Source organism: Eulemur rufifrons, chromosome 15 (genome assembly GCF_041146395.1).
Source record: "Eulemur rufifrons isolate Redbay chromosome 15, OSU_ERuf_1, whole genome shotgun sequence".
Taxonomy (NCBI): domain Eukaryota; kingdom Metazoa; phylum Chordata; class Mammalia; order Primates; family Lemuridae; genus Eulemur; species Eulemur rufifrons.
Genome location: NC_090997.1, coordinates 15009927 through 15035533, shown reverse-complemented (window position 1 = coordinate 15035533; position 25607 = coordinate 15009927). Strand labels below are relative to the sequence as shown.

Below are 25607 nucleotides of genomic sequence, written 5' to 3'. Positions count from 1 at the left end.
ACGGCTGTAAACTGCAGTCCACCTTTCTTGGCCTCTACTCTCTTGACAGTGTGGAATGAACATGTAGAGTCTAGTTGTGTACACCTACAGTATGCGTATTAGAACTATAACACCACAGAAATCAATATATGAATTTAATTGCTGCTCAAGTTGATTAAGTGGCATTTAGAGCTTATGAAGGAATTAAGAAACCTTTGAAAAGTGAATAATAATGTAAAAACATTCTGTTAAAATATTTCTGATTTCATTATATAACTCTTGTACTTACTAAATGTGATTTTTAGTTAGTGCATTCATATACACTTGTACAATTGCATACACAAGAAAGTTAATCTAAAGGACTCTGGTTGGATGAGAACCTTGAGAAATCATTTCACACCATTCCCTTTCTTTGCATAGAATTTTATATATATATATGAGATATATATATGAGATATATATGAGATATATGAGATATATATGATATACATGATATATATGATATATATGAGATATATATAATATACATGATATATATGATATATATATCATCTCCTCTGTTCCTGAAGACTCCCAAAGGAAAGACAACTTTCTTCTTCAAATAAATCAGCATAAAGGGAATTGATTTTATTAGTATAATTTGAAAAGACATCTTAGATAGTAGCAAATGGTCTTGGTTTGGGTTTTTGAAGTTTGCTATTTCCCTGTGAAATTTATTGACTCTGAAATGCCGCCCAGGACCTAGGATTTTATTTAATGATTGGCCCTTCCTTATCTCCTCCTTGACCCTGACATATAAGTGCACAGGAGTAAACATGACCCCAGGCATCCTTAGGAGGATGGCATTTTTCTTGGCCGAACTATCTCCCGTTGGAAAAAGCAACAACAAAACAGGTAGAAATTTTTATTTCATTAAAGAGCCTCTGACCAATCCTTTTTGTATTCCTTAGGGGATAAGGAATAAGGAATAAGGCAGAGGCCAAGGAGCCGGGCCCCATCTCCTCATGGGCTGGCAGCTTTCCTCTGTTTTGTACCCTAATCTTGGTCACTGCACTAAGACTCCTAGTGGCAGTACCAGCATCAATCTTTCACCATTACTGGAAAACAGGAACAGTGCTGGGAACATTCAAGTTCTACATGCTTTATTCCTAGCAGCAGTGTAGAGAATCTTCTATATGCAGAGGGCAACATATCCATCTCTTCTTTTGCAATAGAGGGAGGCCAGGCTGAAGTACTTAGCTAATTAGTCCGCAGCATCCAAAGCAGGACAGAGAGAACCTGTGCTGCAGTCTGAGCAGCTCCCGGTTGCTACAGCAGGTTGCCACAAAGAGCCTGCAGTCATCACAGCCTTTTAGCTCCGTATTGAATGACTCTAAACATGTAAACAGGGACATGGGCAAAATTATGTAGAGCTGAGCAGTGTGAGGCCCCCTGCGGGAAAGTAATAGCATTGTCAAAGGACTTTAGAAGGCTCTCTCCTAGAGGTATCTGATGGAGGCAGCCTCGGGAACATAAAACATTTGTGATTCTGGAAGGACTCTGAGCAGAAAATCCTCAAAGTTGTTTTGTAAACAGCTTCCTTCCTGAAAGAATAATCATGGATTTTGAAATTATCTATACCTCAACATATTGATGACCCTGAAAAATTAAAGCGGCTTCTTTCCAGATGAGCAATTTCAGTGCTGGCTAGCATTTGAACCTCCAGCTACTTGTTTTGTTTATAATCCTTCGGGACCTGCCAAGGTTTTAATTTTTATGTCGTCCTCAATCAATCTTTTTCTTTTTTCTCTCTCTTTCTTTAGAGGTATACTTCTAAAGATCTGCCTCTCTAAAAGATTAGGTAATCTTACCTTTATTTTTATTTAGTATTAAATTATTCATACATCTGAAATTCTCTTCCCTTGAAGAGGTACTTTGATCTCTCTGTGGGCCAATGATTCTAAACCTCATCTTCATCACACTCATTCAATAAATGGTGCTGGGAAAATTGTATAGCCACACACAGAAGAATGAAACAGGATCCCTATCTCTTGCCATCTACAAAAATTAACTCAAGATGGATTAAAGACCTAAATGTAAGACCTGAAACCATAAAAATTCTGGAAGAAATCATAGGCAAAACTCTCCTAGACATCGGCCTAGGCAAAGAATTTATGACTAAGACCCCAAAGGCAAATATAGCAACAACAAAAATAAATAAATAAGATGATTAAATTAAAGTTTCTGCATAGCAAAGAAAATAATCAACAGAGTAAATAGACAACCTACAGAATGGGAGAAAATATTCACAAACTATACATCTACAAAGGGCTAATATCCAGAATCTACAAGGAACTCAAACAACTCAGCAAGCAAAAACCAAATAACCCCATTAAAAAGTGGGCAAAAGACATGAACAGAGTTTTTTCAAAAAAAGATATATAAGTGGCCAACAGACATATGAAAAAATGTTCAACATCACTAATCATCAGGGAAGTGCAAATTAAAACCATGATGAGATACCACTTTACCCCTATCAGAATGGCTATTATTAAAAAATAAAAAAACAATAGATGTTGGCATGTTGCGGTGAAAAAGGAATGCTTATAACTGTTGGTGGGACTGTAAATTAGCACAACCTCTATGGAGAACAGTATGGAGATTCCTCAAATAACTAAAAGTAGACCTAGCATTCTATCCAGCAATCCCGCTACAGGATATCTACCCGAAGGTAAAGAAGTCATTGCATCAAAAAGACACCTGAACTCGAATGTTTATTGCAGCACAATTCACAATTGGATAAAGAAAATGTCGCATATATATACCATGGCGTACTACTCAGCCATAAAAAAGGAATGAAATAACGTCATTTGCAGCAACTGGAACTGAAGAACATTATCCTTAGTGAAGTATCTTAGGAATGGAAAAACAAACACCACTTGTTCTCACAAATAAGTGGGAGGTAAACAATGGGTACTTATGGTCATAAAATGGTGTAAAGGACATTGGAAACTAAGAAGGGAGGAGGGTGGGAGAGGAGTGGGGGATAAAACTTACCTATCGTGTACAATGTATACTATTCTGGTGACGGGCACACTAAAAGCTTTGATTTTAGCATTATATAATTCATCCATCTAACAAGAACTCCTGGACCCCCTAATATTTTGAAATAAAAATTATAAAACAAAGGGAAAAAAAAAAACACAGATTGCCAGTCCCCACCCCAGGGGATATGATTGAGTAGGGCGTGAACATTTGCACGTCTAGCAAGTTCTCCAGATGCTGATTCTGAAGTTGCTGGTCCAGGGACCACACTTTGAAAACCACAGCTGTGGGCCAAAGTATGGGCTTCCAAACTTGAACATAAAACCATCATGATAACTTGCCTAAATACAAATTTCCTTACTTTGTCACAAAATAGGATATCGACTTACACAAAATAAAGATGGTATACAATTACGAATTTTGAAATGGATTCCCTTCTCTCAACCCCATCTATATATTTTATATCCTTATCCTTCAAGATGTGCTCCCTCCATGACACAGTTGCCCACGGTCAAGGGAGCTCATTCATGCTTCCAAACAGTGTGTTCTTCTGCTCTTACTACTGCTATTTGAACATTTTAAAGATGAAGGCTTTGCCTGACTCGTCTTGGAATTCTTCTTGGGGACTTAGGCAACTGTTTAAAAATGTTTAAATCACCACTTTCTCATGAGAAATAAAGACTTCATTTGCAGTAAGATATTCGTATGAGTGGTTGCTACCTGTATAGCAAAGATGTTTTTAAAAATAGCAGTGTGTACTGCTATTAACCCTGGACTGCCTTAGCTTTGTACCTTGTTTCTTCTCAATGTAATTACACGGAAGGTACTAACCGGGGACTCTCCTTGTGTTCTGTTCTGTTTGCTGAACTTAATCTCCTTTGGTGCCCACCCCTCTTCTCTACCCCCATGCCAGGCTGTGGCTACTTTACCGCATAGTTCAGTGATGGGAGCTGACTGGGAAAATAGTCCCCGAATGCCTTCCAGGAACTGAAATACAATAAGAGTCTTATATCCAAGCCTCAGCAGCTCAGACTTCGGGGTGTTAGAGTCAACTTAGAGGTCTCTGTCACCTTTATTAGACAAAGTCTGGAGGGACCCCATTTGGGGGTAGTTGTTGCGGAATCTCCCAGCACCTCGTTGTGTGCCTGGTCTCCAACTGAAATACTAGAATTGTTATCTTGTCTAAGTTTTTTGCCTTACCATCTGATACTTGTCTAAGTTTTTGTAGCATAAAGTAATGAGAATAAACCATAGAATGTCAGGAATTACTGGGCTGTGTTTACAGTGAAAGGTCCCGGACACTTTATAGCTAAGCCATTCAAGGAAATAGCCTCTAGAAGCACAAAATGTCTTTCAGCCAACTTATGTTAAAGCAAAGGGTTTCTGAAAAGCAGGGTGATGAGACCTGTTTCTCATTTTGAGTTATTTGTAAGCATAAAAAAAAAAAAAAGAGCTGACAGAACCTTTGCTTTAAATTGCCCTAAAACTCAAATAACTGTCCTGGGTCTCTGATCAAAATCGTTAATGCTGTGAAGGCTGAGCAATCAGTGAGGGATGAGCCAGAGATTTTTTGCTTTGAAAAACACATTTGAAGCCTAAGAAAGAAGTGAAAACAAAACAAAAAATGAAAACAGACCAAAGAATTTAAATAGATTTGGAGGAGTGACTTTATTTGGGAAAATTAGATAATATATCTATTTATTACATTGAATATGCATGGAGACCCTTTAATTAAGTTCCCCAAACCTGTTATAAGATGGCAGTGTATTTGCAGATTACAATTTGTTGAGAGGCCACATTTTATTGCAAAATGGTTTGCGTTCAGCTATTGTTTCCTCTTTGCAATACACCTAGGAAAACATAATTAGTTTTCTTCAGAAGAAAGAATTACCCCAAATTTTGGAAACTGCTTTTACCGTGGTATGTAGAGGAAGAAATAAGAACTGTGGCACAGTCATATATGGGTTATTTCCTTTTTCTATAGATTTCCATGGGGAAGATGACATAGCAATGTGTTAATAAATCTGCTGAGGGTCATACAAATCAGATTTCCTGGACTCTGGCCTTCATTTGTCTACCAGGTTAGCATTTTTCCTCTTTGGAAACATTTAGCTTCCAACAATCGGTTTTACATTTAAAACAACAATTTGTATTACATTTTAAAAGGAATTGGTAAATACAAAATCAATATATTTAGTACATACCAAAAAATGCACTTCTAAACTGTATCAAAGGAATACATATTTTGTGGTTTCTATTCAATTTCTAGAATAATTTTTATTCCAATTCACATTTAAGAATGCAATATGTAACTAGTAAGGTACTCTAGACCTGACTTGGAGATGAATGTTAACAAGAGTAGGATTTAAAAACAACTTTAATAAGAAGGTACTCAATAACATAAACAAAATATATTTAGGTACTTATTTTACCTATAACAAATTACTTTTATACAGCACCATAGTTGTAAACATTTGGTGGTTATGAAATTACAAAGATTAACATATCAAGCCATTATGGTCTGTGATCAAAAGAGTACTCGTTTCCCTCTTCAAAATCACCTGTTCTAAGCTTCCACACCCCCCACCCTACCTCCACGATACAGATGAACACTCTGTAATTATCCAAGGAGGTTTTGGTAAAACTTTTTTTGATAAAACTTTTTTTAAAAAACTATTAATAACTCACTTTGTGTGGAGATTTATTTTAAACAGTGGGAGCAGGTTAAGGGTAGCTAGGAATGGAAAATATTTTCTAGAGTCCATCCTTCATTGGCACATTCTACTAACCTGAATCTAGCCAACAGGCTTTAAAAAACCTAAACACCCAAGGTCAAGAATCATGCAACAGTTTTGGCTTGCAGAGTTATTTTTTTATTACATATAACATAGCAAGCAAGTAAGTGTTTACACACAACACACACACACACACACACACTTATACACATGTATATATGCTTCCCTGGACATACAACACAGCAATATTTTTTAAATAGCACATAAGTGCCCAGTGACTCATGTCAGTTGTTAAGCTGAATCTAGCTCTTTCAGGTTTCTGTTTCTTATATTTAAACTTCTGTTGCTTCAGTTTTCCAGATGTATGCATTCTTAATATTAAGTGGCAACATTACCTGTTTTCCCAAATAACAAGCACTATTTTCTAGAAATGTCGCATGCATTTATTTATATGTACCTCTGCACACATTCTCAGACATCCTGTGCTGGTATTTTTCCTGCTGACCTGCCTTAATAGGGGTTTTGCATCCTTAGGCTGAGATCATAAGCTACGTGATGGAGCCTCTGCCCTGCCTTTCACAAACTTCCTCTTCCTGGAGCTTCACTGGCTGCACTGGGGGAATTTCAGGTAGTTTCCACCTCATTATGAAGGGAGAAGCTCAACTGTCTTATTTCTCTGGGGCTCTCATGGAAATGAAAGGAAAGCACTTGGTTTTACTGTTAGTGTTTTCATTGCCCAGTGGGTTACTATATTTATGGTTTAGAATTAGTTTGCCACGTAACTAAAGATGTACTGACAGTTGTGAAGGATTTAGAAAGCTTCAGGGAAATGTGAGGGTTGAAATTAAATTAGCAGGCCAGGCGTGGTGGCTCACGCCTATAATCCTAGCACTCTGGGAGGCCAAGGTGGGAGGATCACTTGAGGTCAGGAGTTCAAGACCAGCCTGAGCAAGAGTGAGACCCTGTCTCTACTAAAAAAATAGAAAAAATTAGCCAGGTGTGGTGATGCACACCTGTAGTCCCAGCTACTCGGGAGGCTGAGGCAGGAGGATTGCTTGAGCCCAGGAGTTTGAGGTTGTTGTGAGCTAGGCTGACGCCACAGCACTCCAGCCCGGGCAACAGAGCAAGACTCTGTCTCAAAATAAATAAATAAATAAATAAATAAAAATAGAAATTAAGTTAGCCCTAGCTACCTCCACCCTCCATCTGTACAGTTTACAAGTTACCTCAAAACAGACTTGAACATACTCAAATTGAGGGGCACCTTGGGCTAGCCCCTCTTATTGTATAAAGTCGAGCAGACACACTTTCTTCTGGGGAAAGGGTTTGGATCTTTTGCTGTGCTTTTTTACTCTTTAAATATCTCAATTGCTTTGATAATTAGAGCTCTGAAGAGGATTCTTTGGATGCACAGTGAATTCAAGGATACTGTGTGGGGAAGACACCCAGATCTCTACCGTCTCACCCAAATTCAAACTGTAAGGAGACTCCTGTGTGCTCTCACAAAGACTCAGTGGTGGAGCTCAGCACAAGGTCCCCAGAAAAAGGCAGAAGGAGACAAGAGGATGGACTGGTCCCTGCCCAAGTTGGAAGGACAGAGAGGGACAGGTGCTTCTGGGTCCACGAGGTTCTGATCCAAACCTATGAGTAAACTTGTGCTCCAGGAAAGGATTTTGTGAGTGAACAGAAGAAACAGTAACTTTATCAGAATGTTCAACCCACTGTGGACATTGAGCAACTTGACTGAGGCTAACTGACCTCTAGGAACATGACTGTACTTTGTACCATCTGGATTATACTAGACTGGTGGTTCTCAGAATTTAGTGTGTATGAGAATCACTAGGAAACTTCCTTAAAAACTACCCAGACCTATGTCCTTTCCCAGAGCTTCTAATATATTGTCCTGGAATGGAGCCCAGAAATACACGTTTAGCAACTTTTACAGGTGTTTCTCATTCGGGTAGTCTGTGGAGGGTGTATTTTAAGAAGCACCTTCCTGCCATAAGGAACAGAGACCAAGGCAGAGAGCAGCCAATCTTTTCTTAGAGATTTTAGGACTATCAATGGTACCGCCTTTTACCCTGCTGCTGTTGGGTAGTGGCCACTGGAGCTCTGGGCCAGGTCTCTCCCACCTGGGATTTCTGGGCCAGTGGAGCAGATGCTGATGCTGGGGAGGGGACAAGGAAAAGAGCCACAAAAAGTATCAGAAGTCTGGGACTAATGAGAGACACTGATTGGTAGGCAGGGCTGTGTGCCTTCACCTCTAAGGACAACCAGCAGTGTCTCCCCGGTGTTCAGTCTCTGGTCCAAGACAAATGGTGGTTTGAGGAAACAGGCTGAGGGAGGGGCTGGGGAATGAGCTTTCCAGGAAGCCTGGATCAGGTGGGCTTGAGTAAGTGCAAAGGAGAGAGGAAGATCACATCAGGCAGAGAAATTGGAGAGACCTGGGTTCTCCCTCCACCCCACAGTAGAAGTGATCATCTGCACGGGCAAGGCAGAGGAGGAGGAATCCAGTTTGGGACAGAGTACAGGAATGTGGGAAACCAAAGACTAGAGGTAGAAACCAGAGGTGAGATCCAGAGCCTGGAGGATTCTGTAGATATAGGACGTTTGTTTCTGGTTTCCCACATTCTTAAGCGAGGTGATCATGTGTGGGATATAGGAGTGCTGAGCCGCATCACGGATCCCATGTACAGGAAAGTTCACTTTACACTTACTCTTGTGTATCTGACTGCCCCAAAGATCTATCCACCCATAACCTGTGAAGGTGACCTTATTTGGAAAAAGGTTCATTGCAGATGTAATTAAGGTAAAGATCTCAAGGTAAGATCGTCCTGGATTAGGGTGACCCCTAAATCTAGTAACTAGTGTGTTGTCCTGAGAAGAGATGAGTAGAGAAGTGGAGAAACACAGACGAGAAGGTGATATGGAAACGGAGGCAGAGGTTGGAGTGATGCATCTACAAGCCAAGGAACACCAAGGATTGCTGGCAGCCACCAGGGGAAAAGGGAGAAGGGTGAGGCCTGGAAGAATTCTCCCCTCAGGTTTCCAGAAAGAACCAACCCTGCTGCCACCTTGATTTCAGACTTCAGCCTCCAGAACCATGAGAGGATATGTTTTTATTGTCCTAAACCACCAAATTTGTAGTCATTGATTCAGGAAGCCCAGAGAAACTAGCCCACCTCACCTTCGATGCCCACCACCCCCCCATTACAAGTTTAGGCTACCTGGCACTCTCCTTTGAAAATACAAATGCCTCCGGGAAAACGAAGTGCTTATTAGCCATTCAAAGCAACTTCCATTAATTTAAAATAGTTTTCCCCCAATGACCTAGGAAATAGAAATAGTTGTGATTATTGGGGATTGGAGGAGGAAGATCAGAGAACTTGGACTTAAACATTTCCGCTTTAGTCCTATTTTGTTACTAGCTGTTTTACTGTGGGAAAGGTATTTAACTTCTCTGAAACTTAGTTTCAACATCTATAAAATTTGAATTATAATGCTCATTTAACAAGCAGTTGTAATATGAAGCTGAAGATCAGCTGTGTGAGGTGCTTTGTAAATTTGGGGGGCTTATGAGTGTATGAGAGTGTTTATTTTGCAGCAGAGAATACTTGTAGAGGGGAGATTTGCTTAGGTGTGGGGAAGAGGTGGGTGGAATGAAGAAGAAGGCAAAAGCTGAGAGACTGAAACCGCTGCGGTAAAATGTTCCCTCGTCTAATGAAAGGAGAAGGAAACACTCGTGTTTTAAAATGTCCTCTTATTCCCAGGACACATAGTTATTCCTGGTCCAGGGACATTTTATTTTATTTTATTGCTGTTGTTTTTTTAAGGCTGGTCAAGTGAAGCAGTGGGAGTAAAGGAACAAAGGAATCTGTAACTGGTTGTGATCAATTAGTTGTAAACACCACTGCACTCAGACCAACCAAGGGACATTTTATATTAGAAGGGCTTTGGTCAACTGGTCAGAGAGCCTAACACAATTTTTAATATAAAATATGTGTTTGAGGTTCCAAATAATCAATTTAGCAACAAACTCTTGGAACACGCTCCACTTATCTGTTGGTGACATCCTGTTAAGAAGTTCAGTGCACAAGATTAAATGACATCTAAGTGCCCTGAAAGAGTTTATGTAGCTTCCGAAGGTACTTTATCCATGCTTAGGAAACAGTGTTGGTTCTAGAACAGTGTTTCTCAAACTTGAGGAATGTGCAGACACTGTGAAAAGGAAAAAGATTTTCGACAACTTCAGTTGATTTAGTATTTTTAACAGTAAGCTGCTTAAATGAGTACAACACAAAACTAAATAGGCACACACTCCCTACACTTACTGCTTTTATATATCTATACGACCAAAACAAATGTACAAATTAAATACAGTAAACACTAAAAACAAACACTGTAAAACACCGATTAATTCAGTGTGACTGATGATACGCTTTGCTAAAGTTAACTCCCCGATCACACTGTGGCTTGGGTACTGACAGCTGAGGGCACGTTGTGTTGAGTTTGGCATGCCTGGCATTCTCTACAACTTTCTCTACTGGAAATTCAGCAAGCCTTCATTTATGCAGTGGGCTGTCGCCTTTATTAGCCAGGAATACATTGTCTGCTACATTTAGCTCTCTTTTTTCTCATGGATCCTTAAGAATTAGAGCAGTAGTGCTTGCCAACCTGGCAGGCATTAAAAATAAATGCGAATATGGGCAGTAGCCATCTCTGATATCCTACTGTGATCGTGCAGACGATGCAGAACGTGGCTGTTTGGTCAGTTTGGGAATGTTACATAAATAAAGTCATACTAGAGTATTTATTGTCAAACACAGTAGCTTCAGCAGACCTAGATGTTAGATTACTGTTTACTATTTGGCTACCAAGATGGTTGTTACGGGGATAAGAGTAGATGTCCCTTTGAAACCATGAAAACAAACAAACAAGCCCTGGAAGACAGAAATGTATTCTATTTACTTTAGCATCTCTAGCATCATGGGTAATATTCATAATTTTTAACAATGCTTATGGAACAATTACTGACCAAGCAGAATAGACACCAGCTGCACATTTCCAGCACAGCCATGCTAGCGGGCACAGCTGGATCTCAACCCTGCCCGGCACCTAGCACACTGCCAGGCAAACAGTAGGTGATAAATAAATGTCTTTTGAATGCATGAGGTGTATCCATCCTCCTTTATGGGTCCTCTGCCCTCATCTCTGAGCCTGTAGCTCTTCTCACAGGGAAGCAAGAGTAGGTCCTGCAGAGTTCTGAGCACCGGTCTATTGATAACACACCCGAGGGCAGCGGCCCTCAGCGTTCAGCACTGGAATAAAGAATCCACCCTGTGCTTGGTCCCATTGCTTCCACATACCTTACATTCACTCTTCTGTTGTCAATAAATATGATTCTAGAGTTATGGTCAAGACTCAGACAAGAAAAATACGAAAAGATTACAGAATTCAATCAGGTGGCAGAGATATTAGTTGAATCTAATTAAGGGGTGAAAAAAATGAGCTGCAACTTGGGTAAAGGTGCAGAATTCCATCTACCTAAATTAGGTGATAAAATGTTGAAATAAGGTTATGATAAAAATTGGTAGAAGATGAAACTTGAACTATATTCTAGGATGTGTGTCGTGAAGGTTTGTGAAACTAAATTCCAGCTGGAAGAAACAGGCATGGAGTTCGCTGCTGACACAGAACTCAACAATTGGAAAGGGGGCAGCTTATTCACCTAGAATTTGGGGAGAATCAGCTTTGAGATGGGTAGTGCCCAGATCTCATATTTTGGTATCGAATTTGACAGATAAATAAGAGTATCCCAGTCCCGATATGTGACCTAGGTGATGTGGCACCATTGATAGGGTAAATGTTTCTACCTGGATTGGGAAGGGGACTTTACAACCCATGGAAGCAGAGAGATGATAAAATGAGCCCACCCTTGTAGCCTTAATGCTTTTCTGCTGTGTTTAGGAATGCATCTCATAATCATTAGTTTTATTTGTGGTTATTCGTTATTAAAGGTTTTTGAAACAATCTGACATATTAGAGCAATTAGCCTGACAAATTAGCCTTGAGATTTTGATTTGAAATGGGTAATTAATATTACATGTGTTATTTTATTTTGAAAGGAGTAAAAGAATTTGATTACATTTGTAAATTGGTTTTGGGTATTTAAGAGAGCAGGCTTGGACATACAAATCATTCCCTCCTTCAGATGAAACATTTCTTCATCTGGTTCTTGGGACTCTGCCTCACTCCTGGCTCCCCCTTGCTCCTTTGTTGATTTCTCCTCTTTTCCCCAACATCAAGTTGAAGTGCCCAGGACTTAGCTTTGGACCTTATCTTTTCTTCCTCTCCAATCCCATCCCATCTCATGGCTTTAAACACCATAGATGCCCTGATGACTCCCTGCATGTTTCTGGCCCAGGTGGTTCCCCTGAACTCCCGACTGGGATCTCCATCTGTTATTGACATGCCTACTTCGTGTCAAGGTATCTCAAACTTGACATGTCAAAAGCCAAATTCATAATCTGTCCCTATCACTACCCCTGGCAACTTATTTCTCTTAAGTCTTCCCCATCTCAGGAAATAGAAACTCTTCCCTCTGGTTGCTCAGGTTAAAAATTTTGTAGTGATCTACTAGTACTGTTCCATGGTGGGCAGGTCTATGCAAACCTACTCCCAAAGTCCGAGGAAGCTAAAAGGCCAAAGAAAGAGGCAGACATATCCAGTTTCTCAGAATGAAACATTTAATAGGGACTTAGGAACAGAAGCCATGTCTTGGGTGGCAGCAAACCAAATGGTGGGTCTCTGTGTCATTGCCCCCCAGCCCCAGGGCTTATCTGCCACAGGGCAGGAATGTGTAGGACAATCGAAGTCAACCCCTCGGGGCAAGGCAAGAATGCTACGTGAAGCTGCTTAAGGACAGGATTTGTGGTCAAGGTTTTTTTGACCTAAGGGACAGGATTTATGGGAGCAGTAGATAAAATAGAAATCTTAGAGGCATTCCCAGAACAGGGGTTAATCAGAAGTCAGTATGGCGGATTAACATCCATAATGGAGTTGATTTAACCTCCACAGGTACTCATGTCTTTTATTACAGTGTCCATCAATAAATTCATTTAGTGCTTCCTTCAAAATATACGATTCCTTCTTTTTTTCCCTATCTCCACTGCTTCCACCCTGGTTGCGCCAAGCCACTATCATCTCTCACCTGTATTATTGCAACAGACTATTAATTGGTCTTCCTTCTTTGCCCTGAGCTCCACAGAGCAGTGAGAGGGATTGTTAAAAGGTAAGGCAGCTCTTGTTTCCCCTTTGCTCAAAACCCTCTAATCACTGCCATCTCATTAAGGGCAAAAGCAGAAGGCCTTACAATAGCCCACAAGGCCCATGTGATACACTTTTTATATAGAAAATTTAAAAGGTAAAAAAAAATAGAGGGCATGAAGAAAAGTTATAGCAATATCTCTGTCAGGGAAGAACTTCTATTTATATATTAAGATCCTGAGAAGTTGCTAAGACATCACCCATGAGAAGTCTTCAACAGGAGACTTCTGAATGCCCTGCCTTTTGGACCAGTTCTTTATCATTCTACCATGTTCAATAATGACAGCTCTCTCCACTTCTATTCCTCTAGCATGCCCAGCCACATTTTAAACTCGTAAGTCACAAATGCAGAACTGGCAGAGGCAGTAATGAAAGGTAATTCAGGACTTACTCAGCACATCTTAGTTCACGCAAATGCCAAATCACAGGAGCACCTCTGACGTCTCTCAGTTAAGACCTTCGTACAAAGACCTTATTTCAGCACCTTTTTGTCCAGATTTACTGCTGCTGAAGAATAGAGTTCTTGAATTCTAGGGTGCTTAGCACCTGTCCAGGGCTTAAATCCGATCACAGCTAATGACATCACAGTATCACTTCTTGACCACAGGAGAGAAGCATTAGCTGTAGTTAGAACAATGCGTTCTTTTGAATAGACACGGCTGGGCATTGTCACAAAGGATGAGCCTGGAGGGCTGACTGCTGCTCAGCTTTCAAACATCGTCATTTTTCAGCTTCATCATTGCTTTGGCATTCAGACTGGAAATCACAGGCCCAAGGGCATAAGTGTCCACAGCACTTGGACACCTTCTATTACCTGGTAGAGAAATGGAGCAGGGTTTGTTGCTATTAATGTCAAAGGTTCTTGTTTACACTCTAAACATTTGCTGCAAGTGTTGGTCAGGTTGGCAGTGGCAGGCAGAGTCGGAGAGGGTAGGGGGAAGCAGCACCCTTGGTAGAATGGCAAGCAAGCAGGCAGATGGAAGAGAAAACAGAGGGGGCTCCAGGAAGTAAGAGAAAAAGCTGTAGGTGGGTGGCCATTCTACGGAGCAGTGGGTACCAGAGAAGGCAGGTAACAGAAGGGAGAAGTGGGAGCCTAGGAAAATGAATAATATAGGGTAAAAGTATTGCATGCTAAATAAAGTCATCAATTCCTCTGTGGGCAATGAGAGCATTAAGAAAATGGTGTGTACCATACCATTCATTATCCATAAGAAATTTCCTTTGGGGTAGAAGGTCTGACAGAGTGGGAGTGGTTATCATTTTTATTGAACATTTACTACATCCCACTCCCCATGGTGAGTGCTTCATTTGCATTGTCTCAGTGAATTCTTACAGCACCATGAGTCAGTAATATTATCCCCATATCACAGGAATAAAAACTGAGGCTCAGAGAAGTTAAATAACTTGCCCATAGCTACTTTGAGCCTTGGCTTTAAATTCATGGACTCCAACTCCAAAACCACACATTTAAACAGTATACTAAACGTTAATCATACATAAACACTTAAAAAATATGGGGAAGAACTTAAAGGTGGTCTGGTTTTGTTTTAAAATTCCAGTCTCTGGACTATTTCAGGCCCGTAATGAAATATTTGATGGTCTGTTGCAAAATTTAAAAAGTACGGCCAATGTTAGGAAATTTTCATATAACCAAATTTACTTAACCCAAAGGACTTTTTGTTCTGATACTATGTTATTCTTTCTTTGTAGGTCCCTAAGAAATGACCTTTATTTAGTGAAATGATGTTAATGTAGTTAGTAGGTTTTCTGTTAGTGTACTTAGAAATATAAAAACTCGGCAACCCTATGTTGGCACCTACCATTTTTTAATTAATATTTGTTTATAAAATCCGAAGCTCTTGGAACCACTGATTCAGTTCCACCTCCAAGTCAGCAATTCTCCACAACTGTCCCAAAAGATGGCCAAGCAGGTTTTGTTTTTAACATTTCCAGTGACAGAGTTCACTACTTTTTGATTGAGCCCAGGCTGCGTTGGGAGAAAATTCCTCCTTTTATTGAGTTATAATCTGTCTTTATCTAATTAACACAGCAACAAAGAATACTTATATTCCAGTAGGAAAAATGTGTGAGTTCCATCCTTCCACTGTCAGAAACTGTTTTCTTTGCTTACTCGTCACTGGCTCTCTGCCTTGTCTGTGAAGTGTCAGCTTCATGAGGGCAGTGGCCTTATCCCAGTATCCAGGAGAGTGCTTGGCGTGGAATAGGTGGACAATTGATATTTGTGAAATGAGTAAATGAGCACTTTGTGAACAGCAGACATTATTCAATAAATATTTAATAAGTTTAATAAGGCTAATTCATTTTCTACATGGAGGTGCTTCAGATATTTAAATGTTTGAAGTCAGCTCTCATGTCCTCAGGAAGTCTTCTTTCTTGTTCCAGATGAGGGCTGATCAGTCCCTTGACTTGCTTTCCCTGTGATACAGCTTTCCTGCTCGTGGGGGTCCTCCTCTGCGTCTGCTCCCTGAAACTGAAGACTTAGCCATGGTCAACCCCAGAGGAGCTATCTCCTCTCTGGATTTAATAACATGGCTTAAGGCTACATTTTTTTAAGTCACATCACCTGGTTGCCTATTAAATTTGTAATTGATGGCATTTTATACATCTTTGTGCCATCTCTGTCAGGCAAAAATCTCCGCCATTTGGCAAAACTTGACATTGATCCTCTTTACAGCACATCTTGACTTTAACCTATCGTTTAGCTTAAATAAAGCTTTATAAATCTTGATTTTTCTTTCATTCTTTCATTCAGCCTATCATTGCTGGGCATCTACTGTGTGCCAGGCCCCAGCTTCTAGCCTTCCCTCCTGGCACCTTTGTGTCGCCGGTGACTATAATAAACACACTCTGTGTTGCCATCCCACTGACCTGCTACAATCCTCCAAGTTGTCATTTCTACTAATCAATAATGTGTGATGGGTAGTTTAATCAGCTATGAATCCCCTAACTTCCACTATCATCCAGCCTACAGCGGACCCTAGGGTAGAATAGAGTCATGGTTCATGGTTTTGCTAGCTCTTGCTCTCAAGATTTGAAATATAGCTCTGGGGAGCACAGCGCAGATTGTCCACTAAAGGAGGAAATAAGTGGCAATGTCCTCTGCTACTCATGGCAGCCCCTAAGCAAAGATTCCTGCCTTATATGTGTGCAGCTTCCAATAAACCAAGCCAGGCACCCTAACTCCTCCCAGACACTGGGCTGAGCACATCACTCCTGGCTCCCCGTCCTAGCCCTGTCCCTCTGCCTAACAGCTGCGGTGAAGCAGCAACATGTTTTGAGAGCTCATTATGTGCCAGACATTTTCCTTTCACGATCTCAATCAGTCCTCATAACAGCTTCATGACATGTAGCTACTATTACAATCTGAATTTCACTAATGGGGAAACTGAGGCACGGGGCAGTTGTATAACTTGCCCAAGTCCCAGAGTTAGGGAAAGTGAAGCTGGGATATGAACCGGGCTGCTTGACCCACAGAACACACCTCTCCCTTGTGACACAGGAACTGCATTTTCCAGACCTGACTGATTTGCCTCAACTTCCTTTGTTTGCCCAGGCATGCCTTGAAATACCCTGATCCCCACTGCCACTCATTGGGCTGCTGTGACATCCAGATAGTCTGCTGGGCACTTTGCATTCATTCTCTCACTCAGCCTCGTACAGGGGAGTCATTATCTCCATTTTATGTGTCAGGAAACTGAGAGAGAAAGCAACTTTCCCGAGATGAACATACTATCAAAAATGACTCTCCAGGTCCCAATTTCACTCTGATCTTCCTACTTCTTGATTCCCATTGTGAAGTTATTCCCAATATTCTGCTTATAGCATTCTTTTATAGTCCAAGTAATCCTACAGAAATGAGGTTAATGTGACTCAACTGGAGTTTTGTAAAGCAGTGAAAGTTTGTAGTAATCACAGTTTGTAGTAGTTACAGTTTGCTTGCTTGATTGATTTTTAATAATAACAGGTAACTAGTGGAACGGAAATGCATTATGTAAAAAGTAAAAGAAGATAGAAAAGTTCCCAATGTTACATTCCATAGAGAACCGACTTACACTTATGTTTCATGCAAAGCAAAGTAAAAAGACTTTGGATTTTGTATTTGGAAAGGCTCAGCCTTGGATTTTGAATCTGTAGTAAAAAGACCACAAGTACAATGGGAACAATATCCCACTCAGATAGTATATTTGGTGCTCCATTCATCTATGGGATATAGACCATTAATAACTGTGAACAAAGTTGTCAGATGGGACTTGGAACAATTTCAGAATCAGTGGCACAAACTTCACCATCTCTTCCCAGCCTGGATTCTCTTCAAGATTCTTCTGCTTCAAGAAAAATAATTCTCTGATACTAAACACCTTGAAAATCAATCTCCTCTTGTTTTCTTTCCTGTGATTATATGAAAATCATTTTGCTTGTGACATCATGCAAACATTTAATATTTAAATATTTTAACTGGGATTATTTCAAAGAAAGTAACCTGGTGAATTTTCAGGGTTTTTTTTTTTTCGGTCTCAAATAGTGATGTTATTTCTTCCCCATTTCTCTTTGTTCTTGTTATTTCATTAGATAAAGGATCATCACTGAGGTGAGTGTTTGGCAAAACTGCTTTTTATTATGTGAGAGAGGAATTTTGCCAGCATCTCCTTAGCCCCCATTCCAAAGTGGTCTAACATGGCAGTTAGAGGCTCTTTGGAAATCTCACTATCGACTTGAAACACCTCTCCATCAGAACTCAGCAACCTGCTTGAAGGCCTGGCTCTTGGCCGCGGTGGAGACAGTAGGTAGGGGACATGGATGAGCAGCCCAAGGAAGGCTATAAGGCCACTGTCACTGTATTTTCTTTGTATTCACAAGCCACATAGAATAAGCAGCTCCAGAACACCTGTCTAACAGTCCAGCAAACACTTACTTGTGTCTGCAGGGTACTAAGTAAGCACTGATAGTACTGGGAGTGCAGAGAGGACCAGCACATGACCTAGCCCTGGAGGAGCTGATGGCCAAGAGGGGATGCTGGTGCCCAAGCAGGTGATGTCACTATCATCAGTATTGTAGGAGCATCGATCATGGCCTGAAGTTCTGGGGGCCCTTCCTGGAGGAGGTAATTCCTTAGCTGAGTCTGGAAGAATAAACAGGAAAGAGGAGAAGGACATTCTAGTGAGAGGGAACAGCATGAAGAAGACAAGGAGGCCTAAAACAGCAGGTTGTACACAGGTAGCTGCAAAAAATCTGCCATCACCAGAGTGTAAAGGAGGAGCCAGGAGTGATGGGAGATCAAACCACAGCTCACAGCAAACCTCTGATGGACTCTAGACTTTACCCTGTGGTCACAAGGAGCCTTTGAACTTTTTTTTTTTTTTTTTAAATAATTAGGATAGTTATTTGCCTGACCTCAGTGTTCTGGCTCTTTTTCCCTCCAAAGTTGCCCAGGGATTACCATGTAATTTTCTGCCTCTAGACTTTTGATTCATTTACATGTCTTCATAGGTTTGCATTTCAACTTCTAACCTAATTGGACTCTGCCCCTTTCAGCCTGAATATTATGTATAGTGATAGAAAGATGCGGATTTGGAGCAGGGTGATGGCGCGTCATCTCTCTTGTGCAGTTCCTCGGCATCCTGTAGGATGCCGCTTGCTCTCCGCTGGGCTACCCAGGTCCCTCTTGCACATCTCTGCCTCTCCGGCATTTTCCTAGGGCTGGAGTCGTCCTCCTGTGTTTGCATCGACTTTAAAATTGTTTGAAGCACAGTGGCTGGTGAAAAGAGCATAAGCCTTGAAATCAAGTAGGCCTAGAGGCTCTTTTTATGATTTTTAAAAACTTTTTATCGTGGAAAATTTCAAACATGAACAAAGTAAACAGAATAAGGATAAGGAGCCTCTCATAGCCATCACCCGGCTTCTACGATGATCTGAGTTCTGCCATTCCTGTGTCACTCATAACTCCACTCTCTTTCCATGTTCCACTAGGTTTTTGTTTTTGTTTTTTCTTTTTCTTTTACACTGCAAGGTAAAATTTACATACATTGCAATGTATAATCTTAACTGTATAATTTTGACAAATATATGCAGCTGTGTGTCCCATACCCCTTTCACTACAGAAAACATTTCCATTTCTCCAGAAAGGTCCCTTGTATCACTTCCAAGCCATCTTCTCCTCCCCCAGACACAAGCACACTTTTGACATACTTCACCTTAGGTAAGTTTTAACTGTTCTAGAATTTCACGTAAATGGAATCACGCGGTACGTCCTATTTTTGTGCAAGGCTCCATTTTTGTTCAGCGTTTTGGCTTTGACTTTCTATTCTTTGTATCTATCGGCTGTTGGATGAGTTATGTAGCCTCTTTGAGACCCAGTTCCCTTCTCTAGAAACTGGAAGAATAACGGAAATAAAAGTCAACAAAAATTAAATGGGCCTTAGGATAATGGAAATGTCTTCTCTAACCCAAATTGTGTTTCACCTGAGATGTGGGAATATGAACACCATCAAGATTTACTTCTCATCTGAAAGAATATTCCATTTGCTAATGTTCTACTGATAATGGCTAGTCTTCAAGTGTGATAACTGGATGTGTACAATATATTGGTAAGGGTTCAGTCAGAAAAAGAGATCTTATACCAGGCAGTGCAATAGAAGGAATTTAATACTGCAAACAAATTAAAAGTTCCTGGAAGAGCTGAGAAGCCCAACAGTCAATGGGGAAGCAAATGAGAGATTAACAACAGCAGGAAGCCACCCATGCCCCTTGGGCTGGAGGGCTGTGGGGAAGAGAGAATGTTCCCAGAGCCCAGCGGCAGCAAGGGCCACTGGTAGGTGCTAGAACCTCAAGGAGGCTGCTGGGAACATGGAGGAGATGCAGCCACTGCCAGGGATAACTCCTGGCTGGGGGAGGAGTGTGTGGAGTTAGACCCCGTCCTTCCTCCTGCACCCAGTCTCCTGCTAACACATCCAGTGTCCGGGGAGCCTGGGAAACAGCAGCAGGAGTCAGTGGACCACAGAACAGAGTGGGGGAAGGCAAAGATCAATGAGTAAATGATTATTAAAAAAAAAGATACATACACAGAAATAGTCAAGAAAATTGAACTCAATAATAATTAGCATGTGAGATAATTCTTACCTTCTTGAATGGTGCTAACAGAACTCTATGTGATGATGGAACTATTCTCTATCTGTGCTGTCCAGTATGGTAGCCACTAGCCACCGGTGACAATTGAGCACTTGAAATGTGGCTGGTGCAGCTGAGGAACTGAATTTTTAAATGTTTCATTTTAAATAATTTGAATTTAAATAAATGGCTTATGCCATATTGCGGCCTGTAGAACATCATCAATTCATCGATAATTCATATGTAGATTTCGGCAAACATTCTATGAGCACTTAGCACGACACAGATACCATATGAGAAGCCGAGCATGTCCTGATGACTAGAATTATGCTTCTAATCTTCATATCTTTCTTGTCCAACAAAAAAAGATTAGAGAAGTAGTATCAGAAGAGCTATCTCTCTTAGGAGGAATAAAGGCTGGGGAAAGAGGGAACAGAAAATTGCCTACCTATCTGCCTTTACCTACGCTGTTCCTGACTCCTGGATACCCTTCCTTCTCCACTTCTGTCATTCCAGTTACCCAAATTCTACTTGTCCTTCAAGGCACACTTTCAATGCCTCTTCCCTCTTCCTACACTCTTCCCCTAACCCTTCCCACGTTGCTCCTCCCAGCATCCATGCACTCACCACGCCCACTGCCCAGGCTGCACGAATCTCTCCCTTCCTTTGAATTCCCTTGGTGTTTAATCTCCACCCTCATCCCTTTTATTACTTTCTCCTTTATGTTGACTTTCTTCATCTAAATTTATGTCTCTCTCTTACTAGACTGTAGACTGCTACCTAAGGGAAGGATTTAAGTTGGTTCTGTGCTTTGTCCCATACAATATTTAGCACCAAGTACTGCATATAATAGATTCTTTGTACTGTTTGAAAGCTGTGCTGGGGAATGAGTCTTCAACGTCTGCACTTGTAGCTATCTATTGGGTGCGCAAACTACCCCACAAACCAAGGGCTACCATCTATGGATGAGCAAATTACCCTACAAGCTGAAGGTCGCCATCTAGTGGCCGTAGCAAGTAACTTCATGCTGGACCGGTCAAGGACAAAGGTTTGTTTTTCTCAGGCTACGGTTTCCAGGAAGCAATTACAATTTTAAAAATTTACTTTCCATTCCCATTCTAAACACAGAGTATTCTAGTCATCTACATTAAATTTTGTCTTGACCTAACATTCTAGATCTAGACTAATTTCTATGTGATCTCATTTTACTTAAAAAACACAGAAATCTTATAAAAACACAAGATAACTATCACAGTATTTAAACCAAATCATGCACTGGAGCACTTTTATTAATAGAACCACCCGAGATATGCAGTGTGGTTTTTCTAAACTCACCTGGAGTTTGTTTTGCTGGGTTTGCACAGTTTGCACATGTGCCACTGTATTTGGTTGAGTTCCGTGAAGTACAAATCGAATTATTTTTATTCTCCTGGGAATTGTGATTTTTCTATCGTTCAAGGAGGAATATTTCTGTCCCAACGTGGCTTCTTGAGAGTTCCAGGACTTGATTGAATGTGGTTTCCGTTATTACTCAACAGAGAGAGTAGCGGGAAGACGAGCATCACACTTCGATTGAGAGCTCTTACCCTGTGCAAAGTACTGACCTAGGCAGTGTTCTGGGTACTGAACAAAGAGCAATTGTTCAGTACTCTCAATAACCCTATGAGAAAACACCTATTAGCATTCCCATTCTACAGATGTGCAAATCATAGCACACAGAAGTTAAAGGAATTATTCAAGCGGTAAATAACTACCAGAAGACGAGATGGGATTCTAGTCCTCAGGCAGTCTGATGCCTCCCACAGTGGCACATACAAATTGGAAACCATGAAAGGGAAGGCGTGTTATATTACTTAGGGACCAGTTTTTCAATTGCCAGATAACCCCTTGTGTTCTGAGTATGACGGTGCTTCTAAGAGCTTTTGATCTATGGACATAATGGAAACCACAGGCCCAGGTGAATGTAAGCCAGTGCCTCTGGGGGGCTGTTTACCCTGTGGCCAGTTGCTCCAGCCAGGAAGTCCTTGAAGGCATGGCTTTGCCAGAGAAGGTAAAAAGTGCCAGAATGGGTTTGGGTAGAACAGGTCTACGCTATCACCTCTGATCCAAAGTGAGCAAGTAGGACAGGATGCAGTGACCACAGCTAAAATTTAAGCATTGGGCTATGGCCAAAATAGAGAGGAGAATTTCTATATGGACTAAGCCTTCTCTGGGGAGACTTTTTAATAGTAACAATAGCCTTTGTAGTAAACTAATTGTGAATAAAACTCTTTGCCTAGGGGAGCCAGAATGTCTAGTGGGATTACTGTTTGAAGGCTCCATACCCTAAAACACAACTCAGCTTGTACTTCTGTTCTCTGCCTGGGTTTGTAAAAGGGAAGACAGCTCATCTCCTGTTCATTCTCAGTGGATCCGTGAATTGTCATGTGTGCCCTCAGCTTATAGCATCTGATTTCAGGAACTGGGAAAACAAACCGTGGATAAGAGAACTGAGCTAGAAGAACAGTGCTTAGAGCTGAAAGCTGATGCCCAGAGAAGCTAACGTGACTTGCCCAAGGTCACACAGTTAATTAGTGGTGGAGCTGGGATTAAAATTCAGGTTTCCTGATTCTTCCTTCAAGGATGTTTCCATTGTATCATCTGTCTCCCCAGATTGTTCTTTTTGTTGTTCATAGCACAGAAATCCGAATGGCAGAACATATCATGTATTTTTCAACATTATTTACATCTTTGCTGGAATGAGATGGGGTAGGGAATATAAAAATGCATTCATATATGTACTTCCCTGAATGTGTCAGTCTGTTTGCATGTTGTCTGATTGAGAACGTGACTCTGGGTCTCCCAGAGACAGGAAACCGGAGATAGATAACATTGTGAGTTTGTTCTTCCCATAGAGCTTTTGTAGGCACAGAGGTGCCATTTCACATTTTGAATTTATTTACTTTCTCTTATTATAGAGCATTGATCTGCTAATTAACATTTGTTCCATTTAATAATGATGTTATTTTATTCTCATATAAAAATTTTATTAAAAATCTGCATAATTATCCTACAAAATGAAAAGGGAAGGTAGAATCAATCCCCATGTTGAAGACTGGAAGTCAAATTAATAAGAAATTATGCATCACAGCTAGTAACAAGGACTCAGGTCTCTTTACTCTTAGCCCAGTGTTTATTCTTGAACCTCTCTAGTAGTGGTTCTCAGCTTGCAGTAGGTTTTTAGAATCCTCTGGAAGACTTGCTAAGCACAGATTGCTAGGCCCTCCCCTCCAGAGCCTCTGAATCAATACACCTGGAGTGGGGTCTGAGAATTTGCATTTCTAACATGTTCCAGGTGATTCTGATGCTGCTGGTCTGGGGACCCACTTTGAGAATCACTAATCTACAGCTTTGCCAAAACATCTTTGAACATTTGGCAGGTAATCAATCCCTCATCTGCAATACTGAAATCCCCAAAGCTCTGAAAGCTGAACCATTTTTTCCTAAAGATTGGTACAAGCTCATTTGGCAGCAGAGCCTGACCTGAACTGAGGTGAGACTATTTATAGTCTTTCTTGGTCCCTTGGTGTGACTGTTCATACAGTTTGCTGCAGAAGCGTCAATGTGTTGGATTACAGGGGGTTCCCCAGACCTTTCTGGTGGGGGGTTGTTTTACAACAGATACACTGTAATTCCTTTTGGAATCTGAAAAACTCTGATATCTAAAACATATCTAATGCCAAAGATTTCAGATAAGGGACTGTAAATTTGTACTAACCTGACAAAAGGGATTGTGTTCTTTGCTTTTGATGCTGCAAAAAAAAAAAAAAAAAAAAAAGCCATTTTTAAGTAGCCACAAAAGTGTATACATTTGAACTCAATCTATGCCTTTTGAGACATCTTTTTGGATGATTTTTCAAAAGCTCTGTCCTTCAGCTGCAGAAATGCTGAACTGCACGAAAAAGTGTTGAGTGGTCCTTCCCAGGTTACCTGGGCAAATCCCAAGGACACAGTGATGTGAAATGAATATTTCCTGAAGGTCAGTCACATTTACTAGGGATGTGGTCAAGAAATGACATTCACACTCTTGACCATGCTCCCCGCAAAGCTTTGATTCTGCACCTGGGGATGAGATGCCATGAAGACTGCAGATGGAGGGATTGAGGGAAGGAGAAGAAAGCTTAGTATTTTTATTTAATAATGAGTCAGGCTTAAATCATGAGATGATTGTTCATCTCCGCCAACATCATTTCATTTAAATGAGAATGCTTCTTAGAGCTATTACAAAACCATCAAAAGCATATTCATCAGGAAACACTAACACATATTATGACTGGATTACATGAAATTGCCTGGGCTAAAATGAGTTACAGAGAAAAAATATTTTAAAAACGTTCCCAATTCATTTAACTGGAGGGAGCATGCCATTTTGTGTTCACTTCCTAGAATTGTTGAGGTTCACTGCCTTTGAACTGGTGTAGCCGTGTTCCCTAATGCTTTCAAAACCCTCACTCCTGGATGGTGCTTCAGAGACCCAGAGCACTTAATCACTTTCAGAAATTGGTATGTCACGTGCAGAGAGTGACTTGCCTAGAAAGAGTCAGACCTTCCTTCCCAACAGCAAAGAGGCTCTTTGTTTCTCATGTTAGAGGCCCAGCAGATTTTATGTTCCCACATATTCAGCAAACTCCCTCCATCCCCACCCCAGGAGACCTAATTTCTCCCAGCTTTATAATTCTCACTCATCTGCCTTCTATTTTCTAGATCCATAGACACTCCTCAACTAGGACCAGAACTCATTTGATTGACTAATCATATCAAATGTATACAGCTTCTTGTGTCCCCATTTGGCTACAGTACTCTGGGAGTCCTGTTTTGCATAGTAGGCTATTATTCTATTCAAATAATTTGATTCAATGTGCATGTGAGGTTCAAAACCCTCTAGATGGACCAAAAGCATAATCTATCCAAATTTCCAAAAACAGTAACTCTCTGAATCCATCAGTACCTCAAGCCAATTAGTTTGCCAAATATCTCCTCAAAATTTATGCCAACTTCGTTCTTAAGAAATTTCTGTTCTGGATTTAGTGTCTGCAGTGAGGAACAAGAAGGTTACAGTAGATACTCTATAGTTAAAACACTGCTTAGCAGGGCTTCTGTAGCATCAATTTGTACACTCCATAACCATAGCAGCATCCTGGTCCATGGGACTAGTTCCCCTAAGTCTTCTGCAGTGTATAACATGCACAACTGAATGTTGCAGCTCTTTTTAGTGTCTCACATTATAAAAGAATACAGGGCTTGCTGAACCATCATCAGGTCCATGCATGTCAAGATGTATGGGATTTACAAAAATCTCAAACTATTAATATGCTGATGAACCCTGCATTTCTCTCTGGACAGGATCACTACGCCAGAAGACCAGATCTCAAGCTCAAG

The 25607-nt window shown here is 40.8% G+C and overlaps 1 protein-coding gene across 1 annotated transcript in view; it reads left to right on the top strand.

Annotated features, from left to right (window-relative positions):
- RCAN2 (regulator of calcineurin 2) overlaps positions 1-25607 on the top strand; it is a 250579-nt gene that overhangs the window by 82736 nt on the left and 142236 nt on the right. The gene's annotated exons all lie outside the window — the stretch shown is intronic.